Source organism: Polyodon spathula, chromosome 3, assembly GCF_017654505.1.
Source record: "Polyodon spathula isolate WHYD16114869_AA chromosome 3, ASM1765450v1, whole genome shotgun sequence".
In the NCBI taxonomy this organism is placed as follows: Eukaryota; Metazoa; Chordata; class Actinopteri; order Acipenseriformes; family Polyodontidae; genus Polyodon; species Polyodon spathula.
The window spans coordinates 88,406,551-88,418,047 of NC_054536.1; positions in this window are offsets into that span (position 1 = coordinate 88,406,551).

Below are 11,497 nucleotides of genomic sequence, written 5' to 3' on the forward strand. Positions count from 1 at the left end.
GAAGGGAAGGGGTAAGCGGAGGTAAAACTCAAGTCAAGTATCGGCTTACTAACTACAAGTTGCGTGGTCCATCTGAAAAAGCTGATTGCTGTTTGGTCGTATTCAGAAGTCTGCCTTTAAAGACAGCTCTTGTTTTTATGTTGTATTTTACATTTACAATCCAAATATAGTGGAAGGTAAGAACAATTGTAAATCTCATTTATATTGATGCATTGCTGTAAGGTATAGAAATTATGTTATAGCTCTGGAGAAAGATATATTGGATGCTTTAAGATTTAGTGGTGAGCGCTTTAGTGGTTTGCTATGTCTAGCCTAAGGGCTGGGTATGTGATAGGCATACCTGTATTACTGTGCTGAAGTATTAATACTATTAAACCTGTAAAGGCACTGGAAATGCCCAGACTGCCTATGGCTTGGGATTTGTTATGGTCTGCAACCACCCGATCCTTTTTTAAGCATTTAATAAACAGAAGGGGCACTATTACTGCTCTGATTCATTAAACTTTCAAATTGAATGAGTCTGTGTGATTTTCTTGATTATTAAACGTTGTCTGGATACGTTGCAAGCCCAGAACACGAACAATCCACTACTGGAGTCCAATACATCTCTCTGTCCTCCTTAAATGTCTCCTGAGTTTAAGAGTGGGCTCAGAGCGATAAAAAAAGTATGTGCGAATCTGACAATACGCCACATTTTTAATGGCCGCTAAAGTCCCAGTTTACTGAACAAGAGTAACACAGAGGATTAGCATGATAATTTTATGCATTTTTATAAGTTTGAACATCTATATCATGAAATCATTTTAAACTGTACTCATTTTTTTAGTTAAACATTTAATCACAGCAAAATCAATGATTTTCACTCTTGAAGTGATTTTTTTTTTTTAAAAAATGTTTGAAACTGATCTACTCACCATGTGGCCATGTTGGAAATGAAACAATCTCTTTCATTATCACATGATCAAAGGCGTGGCCTAAGGCAGGGGTCGGCAAGTGGCGGCCCCTCTGGGTTTCTTTTTCAATGTATTACATTTAAAAAAAAACATTAATTAGATCCACCGCCTTGGCACTTGCACAGCCAGCTTCTGTGTTGTTGCTGCTGGAGTGAATTTCTCACACCACACGCAGTCTGTCAGTGGTTGTTACACAACAGTTCCAAGTCTCACAGCCAACGTCACGGGGAAGTACGTAATCAATGCTTATGCAGTAACTGTATGCGAAGTGCTGAGCCAGCGGAACAACAGAGGTGAAGTTGGCCAAATTAAATAAACTGTTTTAATTTAAGAGAAATGTTTTTTTTTTTCCCTTGATGGGATCAAAATGTACAATTTAATAACCACATGTAATGTTAAATGGGAATAGATTAAACCTGCATTTGTGTGTTATGGCTGCTTTTGGTGGGAATCCACGTACCTTCAAAATACTACTTTCGCACTTATTTTTCGTTGGAGTTTTTTTTCTTTGAGAAACAGTAATGGGTAGCTAGTAAGTGTAAATGAAACCCATTTATATAGTTATTTATCTTTGCTGTTGCACAGATAAGCACTGTTTGAATTCTGTGTGGTTTTACATTGTGAATTCTGTGTGGTTTAAGGTTGTTGACTGAAAAGACGATATCGGCAATACAGTGGTAATGTCTTTCTTCAAAGATTTCCATTTTTTAAAATAAATACAGTATAACTGTACCGTATACTTCACCCAGTCTGTTTCTGTAAGGTGCATTACAACCTGACAATTGAGTTAAAAATTGTTCAGTTTTGTGGTTGGCGGCCGAGAAGCCGTTTTCTGGGCCGCCACAGCGGCCCCAGGATACTCTGAGGTTGCCGACCACTGGCCTAAGGTATATTTTCACTAGGGGGCAATACACTGTGTGGCAGTAATGACATTGAAAACTGGAGACATGTTTTCAATTGCTTTTTATTAAAAATATAAATAGAACATTCCTTTTTAAAAAATATTATTGAATATAAAATTCATTTGTTTTGATGGGAAATTATACAAGCTGGAAGTGGGGACACTGGACTTCCTTAAATGTTAATGTTGCATAAAAATAATTATGCATATTTGCTCAATGTTAATGAAAACAGCTAAAGAAATATATTTATACTGTACTTTACTTTGAGGTGGGGACTCAGTTTGTCCGATTTCTGTAGAATGACCCGGACAGAAAGCAACCAATTACTGTTACAGATTTGTCGAAATTCCAGGATGTCACAGAATTCTAAACACTTGTTTTTGTACAATAGCAGTTCCTCTGTAAGATTACTACTTTTGTGATGTATAATTTAATATGTCTTATTAAAGGAGATGTCATTTTTGAGCTTGAGTATTCATTTTAGCTCTCCCAAGCCATGCAGGACCATATCGCTTATATAACAAGAGACACCCAAAAAATGACAAATTAACCTAAAGCCCAGTGTGGTTGAGCACTACCACTTAATTTGACCCCCAGTGGTATTCAAAACTCTTTCTTGCGAATTAACTTTAGGATGCTGACCCCTTCCACTAGAAAATATGTTGAGACCAACAAACCAAATGAATTTGCAAGGATGAGTTTGAACTGGGCCTTCAGATGGGAAAGGCTAGCTAATAACTACCGCAATAATAAACTTATTTTTAAAAGGTAATCCAGGCCTCTTCAACCGAACTGTGTTAAAATCGTTAATATGCACTTTGTTTTGGGGTTGACTTCAAATAGCTTGATTCAGCCCGAATACCTACTTTTTGAGCAGGGTTTGGATTCTGCCAAATACTTAGGATTTGGTGAACCATCCCTCCAATGTGTGCAGTTCTTTAAATAAAATACACTACTCTGGTCTGGAACGTAACTGTTGTATTCAATAACACGTTTGATGAACTCTGTCGCAGTTCTCAACTCCCTATTACTGGTGGTGCACGCACTAAACACATGCAGCTGCTGAATATAAAAATACCCCCATGTGCAACAGCACATTCACATCACACTTTTCATGGAGTAAAGTTATGCAGTAAACCTACAATATAGAGCAACAGCAAAGTGTTGTAGACTTTTGTGCATTGTTGCTTTGTCTGTCAAACGTGTTCTGGAGATCATACTGAGGAAAAAAAAAATCGGTGTACAGAATATAGATATTTTTTGTAAGTTTACAACTGTCAGATGTGCAAGACGTTGTTGAACAATATGCTTTAGTAAATTACATTTTATGTTATTTCAATGTGCCAATACAAATTGAGCAATTTGGGAACTGCTGTGTTTTATTAAAATCATTTAAAAACTATTTAATAGCTTATTTGATATGTGTTACACACACAGTGCACCATGGTAATTTTTTCCTCATAGCTCTCAGATAGGGTTATCAACGGGCTGCAGAATCTCAGGACACTAAGGCAGGTCAGGTTTTTTAACTTCTCTCTCTAAACTGCAAACCCCAAAACTCGGATTTAGTGCATCCCTAGTTTTTATACATATTTTTAAACAGTAACACTTGTTTCCTAGTTGACAAGGAAGCACAAGTCAATGTGTACTTTCATACAAGAAAAACATGGTTTATAAATACAGTACCAGTACTTTAATAGCTTGAATGAAACTTTTCTGTTTTCTCAGAGTGCCAACACTGAATCACAACTCTTCAATAAGGCCAGACGAGTACTGAGGTGTTAAGTTGAACTCAGTGTTCCGTTAAAATAAAACAGTGTTTTTATCTTAATTAACAGAGTGCCATTGTTCTCATTTGAGGACAGGCTGCTTTGTATTTTCAACTGGCACCTACCTGTTATTTAAATGGTATATTTAACTATATTGTTATGATAACTTACTCTAATTTTGTTAACTGCAAAAGATTTTTTTTGAATAATTTTATTTGGTATTGTGGCAAGTAGTGCGCAGGTTAGAGGTGATGTAGTGCTCAAACGACAATAACACAGTGTTCACAGTCCAAACTGTTCTTGCAATTGTTGTCACGGTTTAGCACAGTCAAATAATAATGCTGGCAACTACAGAGCAATGTACAATTACACAGCTAAGCAAAATGGGTTTATGTCCCAAAATAATAATAAAATAATACAAGCACGGCTGTGTCCTTTCTCGTGGTGCTCCAGTGCTGGTGGTAAATACACAATTATTCACCACCCGCCTCCCTGGAACTTGCTTTAATGCAGGCCAAGACGGTGGAAGAAGTTCTAAAAGGGATCCAGTTCAACAGGACCCCTGAATGAGGACCGCTAGGCCGGCCATGACCCGGCGCCTTGAAGGAAGCGACTCTGAGGCTTGGAAATGGAAGGAGGGGCCACCACCTCACTGCAGGCTGATGCCTCCTCCCAAAGACCCCCTGTCTGACCCCTGGGCCATCCTTGCTGGAGACCCCGTGCCGCCAAAATATTTAAAGTTTAATGAAAAAAAAAAAAAAAAAAACACTGATCAACCATTTTTTTCAGTTTCCATAATGTTATAATTACAATGTTCTTGCCCTCTCAATAACAGGAAGAAACTATTACTTGTCATTTAACAGAAATGACAACACAATTATTTGGATACAAATGTGGCCCTGTCTTGTTACAGAACCACCATGGTACTTACTGATTTACAAAAATTATTTACTGAAAATATGCACAACAATCTTACCATACTGTAGCTGCCTGCCACAATTAAAACATGTACAGCACAATTCTGGATAACTGTAAAGTATATTAAGGTCTTATTTTATTTCATAGGTCCTGGATAAGTATTTATTATTTTTATAGTACAACAGACACATACAATCAAAAGTCACTGAATGCTGAGGTGTCCTTAACTTGGAATTCAATAACTTGAGTTTGCTTTGCCATAGCTCATTGTAAATATTTGCTGCTGATTGAGTTGGGTAAGGGTCCTCTTGTTCACACATTACAAACACCACCCAGAGCACCTGCCCCTCCTTTGGAATACGGATATGTGTGTGTGTGTGTGCTTTTGTTAGAGGAGGATTCTGTTCACAGCATTTCCAGATTTCTGGAGGGGGAATTACACTTAAGAGATGTGCATTGTGATTTGTGTTCTCAACTTAAATATCCTTTAAACTGTGTCCTATGCTAGCAATGAAAATCTAAGAAAATCTTGTGCATAAGGAATATCATGACCTTTTATTTTGTTTATACATTTCAATTTGATCAAAGGGTTTTTTTGAATTCCATCCAAAATATCCGAGTTGGCCAGAATTCACTATTTCTCTAGATGGTTCCCAAGTCTCATTATCATATCCATCATCAATGGGGAGCCCCAGGAAGAACACAACAAGTAGCTGTCGCCTTTAGCTATCTCCTTCCTGGACTACACCACCTGGTGGTTGGCTAGTGAGCACCAGAACTCACTGGGAAATACTCCCCCTAATAGTACTACACAGAAGACTTCACACTCAGGTAAATACCAACTACTTCTAACCACTTTCTTTCCTCTATGCAGGTTTGTTTCAATCCTGGGGTCCACACACCAGATGTGCAACAATGAGGCAAAATTAATAACTTTAATTGATTGCAGTATAAAAAGGTAAATATTAAAACAAAAATGTTAAAAATACAGCTGGAAACAGCCCTACAATGGAACCGGAGCTGAAGGTCACGCAAAAGCGTTTATCGAAGATGGTCAAGACTTGGTCTCTTTTACCTCTCTACTGCTCAATCTGCCCCAAATGGCCAAAACTATCAGCGCTGTTTACAAAAAAAGACAATAACAAAATATAAATGATAGCACCCCTCTCTCATGCATTAACTCTCAAACACTGCACCTGTATTCTGCCCATTCTCTGTTTTGCTTATCCGCTGTCCGTTTTTCTTTTGCTGTTTAGTTTTCGATGTTCTGTTCTGTCCGATCTCTTCTTCACCTATGCACCAACTCAAAAGGGAGGAGGGCCAGCATGGAATTGCAGCGTGTACACATTGTGTACGGTGGACAGCACCCAGGAGTCAGCGGGTCAATTGTGCCAGTATTGCAGCTGGTGTTGTCAGAAGGGGTGGGTGTGAGGCCACAACCTTCAGGGCCCCTGCTGATGCTGCTGAAGCTGGGTTGGAGCCTGTCTTTGAGGCTGCATAGGGTGGTTCCATTGCACTGGGGCACCATGGCTTGCATTCCCTTGTTCTTATGGGTGGCCCCAGGCGATGTCTCAGGTCGCCACACTGCGCAGTGGGGATCGTTACTGTCCGGGTTACATTTATGTTACGAGTGGACACCAGTGCCTCATCCTCTCCCGTACCGGAGCACGGGAAAGGAGCATCACATCCACCTCTTGAGATGTCTTCCACTATCGGTGGGAGCGTTGCAGTATGTCCTCCACCGCTGGCCTGAAAGTATGGCCATGGGAGATAGGCATGTCCAATAAGGCCTGTGACAGCCAAAGCTGCCTGCTCGCTATTACCAGACCTGCCAGGCTTCTGCTGTGGGCTTGCGCTTGGAAGCCTGAAATTTGCAGCATCATACCCGAGACCAAGCACAGCTCTGAAGCTAGTGTTTCAGGAAGGGGCACCGATTACAAGAGGCCATCCAGGTAGGCCATCAGGAGACCTGTCGTGTTAGTCAAGCATGTTACTTGTACTTCAGCTGCATACACTTTTTTATGATGGACCTCTTGCCAGAGGGGCTCGCACCAGAGCTGCTATGGTGGACTTCACCATTGGGAATTGCGCTGGTCCCAGTGCCCCACACCTTCCAAGGGGCTTTGTGTTTGGAGACACTCTGCGCCCAGGCCGGTTGGTGCCAGGAAGACTGTACCTCCTCCAGAAAATTGGGGAACACCAGAAAAGGCTGGGGGGTTGCAGCATGCACCATTCTGAAAACAGAGTGGTGCTGTTCAGGCACTGCCTTCTAAGGGAGCTAAAGGAAGTTGGAGGCTTGCTCCATAAGCGCCCAAATTGAGTTTGAGGGAGGGGTAACATCAGTCTCTGTGGCAACCTCAGAGCTGGGGCCTGTCTCCTAGGTTATCTCCTGACTGCTGTCTGCTGCTGGGCAAAGGAGTCCTCATCCCAGGAAGCCGTGACTGAAATCTCATCCTGTTCCTGCTCACTCATAGCCTGGTCATGCTATGAGACAGCCGCAACTGCCGGTGAGGGTGGGATCAGTTCTGGGGCAGGTGATGGAGGCGGAGCTGGGACCAGCTACTCTAGCAATTGAGCCATCTAGCTCTTTAGTTCCAACATAGCCATAGTCTGCTTTGAGTACCTTGCCCGCTCAGCAGGACGTGCAATAGTGGAACTTCGACATCTCGAGTTGCTGAGGCAAAGCACCGAAGCACGTAGATTGCAGAGGTGTGGAGCACAACCTTCAGACAGCATACAGAAAAAGAAAGAAATAAAAAGTTTTTTTTTTTTTTGAGACCCAACGCACTGAGGTAGGTGGGTCAATGTATACTCTAGTTTACTGTGGGCTGAATCAGACCCAGTGGAGGAAGAACACGCTGCTTTTTTTTGTTTTGTAGGTTAGTAAAAGCAGACCACAGCCGTCAAGCGCTGTAGGCTGTTAAAAGAAAGATTTTTTTATTTTTTTATTTTTTTAAATGGAGCACAGCTGTGTAGCATTTCAGGCTCAATCCTCAGAAGCAGGGTTTCCGATTCCTGGGAAGTGGCAAGCCGACTTCCAGCAATAAATTGCAGGGGAATTACCAGAAAAGCTATTTTACAAAGAATCAATCACGCAACTGGAGACATTAATTATACCCACGTGTGGCAAAGTGGTTTGTAGTTTACAGGTGTATGCAGTGTTTAATAACAGTCCAAGAACACTTACAATGAAGTGAAAATGAAGCTTCATTTGTTGCTGTAAATAATAAGACAGAGTGATGTGTAAAGCCAGTCAAAACCACGGGGTTCAGTCCTGAAATAATAATAGCACACACTATACACAGACACAGTCATGAATCCCAACAGTGAGTGATCCTTGTGTAAATGGTGACTTATACAGTAATAGTGAAACAGTAGTGCAGTGTAGTCCAGGGGTGATGCTGGCTGAATAGCGACAGCTCCCAGATTTAGTCTTCTGTGAATGATAAGGATGACAATTGATAGATAGATACAACAAGACAAAAACTCACGGTTACTTTCAGCTTTTACCATCTTTTACAGGTCTTTCACAACTATAACAAAAGAACAGATCGCTCAACCACATCCTGATATACCTTCAGTCATGCCCCATTTGGTAGCGAGTGCAATCATGTCTCCTCCAATCCATGATTGACTCACCAGTATTGTGGCTTTGTCCCCTTTCTGAATGACTGACTTCCAACTAACCCTGGAATGAATTGTCAAACCATCTAGTCCAGGTCACTCTGTTCCTGTTATACAGCACCCATACAGGTCAGGAGGGAGATTGTTGACTAGGATTCATTCAATCTCTGTCACACTACCTTAGTTATCTGATTACCTATCAACAGTTCTGACATAAAATGCTCAGTAAATACCTGACCTGTGGCAGGCAAATCCCAAAAGTATTGTGTTGGTCTTCTTCAAGTTGAAAGGGAATGCTATATTTTTCGGAACCCTGCTACTTACTCTTTAAGTTTGTCAGTGTTACAAATAATTACTACATTTACATAGCTACAGTGCCAGTGTCTAATACGTGTGTGACAGGCTGGTGAGTGGATAGACGCCCAGAGACAGTCTGGAGTTCAAAAAAATAACTATTTTATTATAAACACAAAAATGAAAGGGCACAAGGGCCAAAACAAAGCAATTTAAACACAAAATAAACAAAATAAAGCAAAAATACACTCACAAAAATAAAGGTTTCCAGGCTGGGCAATGCCTTCACTGGATTCAAAACATTCAAAAATCACAAACACCAAAACACCAATCTGCTTCCTCAGCTCCCTCCTTCTCAATGAAAAGCAGAGGCCTCCTTTTATGTCAGGTGGCTGGGCGCTGATTGATCGTTAATTAAACTAATCATCTAATCAACCCCAGCCACTTGAACACAATGAACCAAGGCAGGTAGGGGAATTTAACCCCATCCCTGCCAATTTCTAAAGAGCAGAGCTGTGCTCTGCCCAAACATGTTACAAAGTTAAAAAATGGATTACACACCTGTACTCAATACCGTTAGGTGTATTTGAATCATACTTCAACAACACTCAAGTCCAGTAGACAAAAGTAATTACATTGATCAAGAACTTTCCATTTTAAAATAGGATTATTCAAAAAAATAGGATTATAATATATATATATATATATATATATATCATATCTATATATATATATATATATATATATATATAGTAATAGATATTATATATATATAGTCATGGTACCCTACACCAGAATTCCTTCATAAATGATATTTGATATCAATTTATAAAAAATATCCATATATTGAATTTCATACACAAGTTCTGTGATAATGGCACACTAGTGCCACCTGCTGTTTAGTATCTAATATTACAAACATAATATGAATATTTGACAAACTATATCTTCATCCTAAACTTAAACACTGAGTTACACAATAGGTAAAAACAAACTGTTTAGTCTGGTAGCTGTATGGTCAAAATACAGTGCATGTAGGTGTACTCTTCATGTTTTCCTATGGCACATCTGTCATTACGTCACCAAAGGCTGTACGGGGAAATTGAGCTCCTTAAAGGACAGCTATTGTAGTCCAGTGTTTATTATGTTCATACTTTACAAAGTAAAGTTATTAGTTGTACTCAGAGCTAGAATTTAAGGACTGTACAGTGTATGTTGGCATAACCTTCAGAGAATTGTACTATTGTATGTTTATTCATGTTGTATACAAAAAACAAATCATTCATATTGTGTAAAAAAAAAAAGAAAACTGCCCAAACTGGTCTACTCCTCATGGTACATTGTTTTCAGTAACAAAATATTTATACTAAAGCAATGCTATTATATGGATCCAGACACCTGGGATTCAATATATTATGTTTTCTTTTCTTTAGCTTGTCACAACTAGCTGGAGCTGAGAACAGAACAAAGTCTCATTTCAAGTATCAACTTGAAATCAGTGGTGTTGGAACCTTTCTGTACCACTGCGGAGTAGATACAGCATGGATTGGGGCTCAAACGTATTTTGAAATTAGCAATATTAATTACTAAACAATGCTTGCAAATACTGTTGGAAACTCAGCAATCGTTTAAGTAACGTTTGAAACTCATTTCCCATCAAAGAATTTGAGCCAAGCAGGTTGCAAAGCTCTGCATTCAAGTTAGGATTTCCCGTAATGACGTTATGAACGTTTAGTCATTTAAGTGTTAAAGCTAGCTGGTTAATACATATTCCCAGTATAAACATGATTTAAAGGGAAGGAAAGAAGTAATTTGGAAAAGGGTGGGGTGGTTGAAAGATTGTTTTTGTGTGTGAATGTCAGCAAACCTAAAAGGAAGTTGGTGACATAAGGCTGTCCAGTTACACAACAAACAGGAAGACTTGGAAAACGTGCTTCAGTGAAAAATATTTAAAATGTACTGTAAGGAAAATGGGTCAATCAACGTTAACCTCCTGCTGGACTGGTTTGTGCCGATCCTGGTGACAGATATCTGGATATATAATTAACAGTAAAACGGAAGAACCGTTTTAAAACTCTATCTGCTAAAACATAAAAGGTATTCCATATTGTGGTGGCTGAAAACGACAGAACAGTGTGTTGATTAGATGTTGCTGATACTATTTTAGTTCTATTAAAAACCAACACTCTTCAAAGAAATGATTCTTGATTAATTACAAGTTCAAAGTGGTTGCTTTTTGCCTCAAGTATTCCATGCATTTGATCTGTCCTGCACTTCCATTCGCTAAGTACATATACTCAGGGTAAACAGACGTCCCGGTGTCCCAAAATTTTCCCAAAACCTTAATACAAATGCAGTAGGTTTGCTATGACAGGTAAGATTAAAGGAATTATTTCATATTTCAGAGTATCTAGGCGACTGTACCTTTAACTGTACCTAAGCTCTTATTTTCCAACTGCTTTTTGACTTATTTTTTGTAACCTTATTCAAGTAGCATCAGGTAAGTATTATTTACCATTTGAAAAAATTGTTTGAATAATTTTGGTAAACCTGCTTTTTTCTCTGTGTTTTTAAAGATATGCTGTCCACACACAAAGACTGCATGTTTTTGTTTTTTCAAAGCTATTTGTTTTGATGGAGTTAAGAAATGTGGAACATCTAGCCCAGACAGTAGTTTTCATTTTATTCCCTTTACCACGGGAGACTGGTTAAATAAAATTCAACCCAGAGGAAAAATATGTTTTCCTTAAGAAGATGCTTAAGGCCTTGCATGAAACAAGTTCTGTCCAAACTTCTATTCCCAGGAAACACACAGTTGGCAGCTTGACAACTTGAAACGCAGCTAGAAATGCTATGATTTTGCTGAAGAGGGCACCAGAGATGATAAGGTTTGTGAGGGAAGGAGGGTGTATTTGACAGAGCTTGTTATCTACAGTACTGTAATACTTCATATCTTCAAGCTACACGCCACTAGTCTGTAAGTCAGATAAATACTGTTAGCTTTCATTGCATCTAATTAATTATTAGATAAGATGTT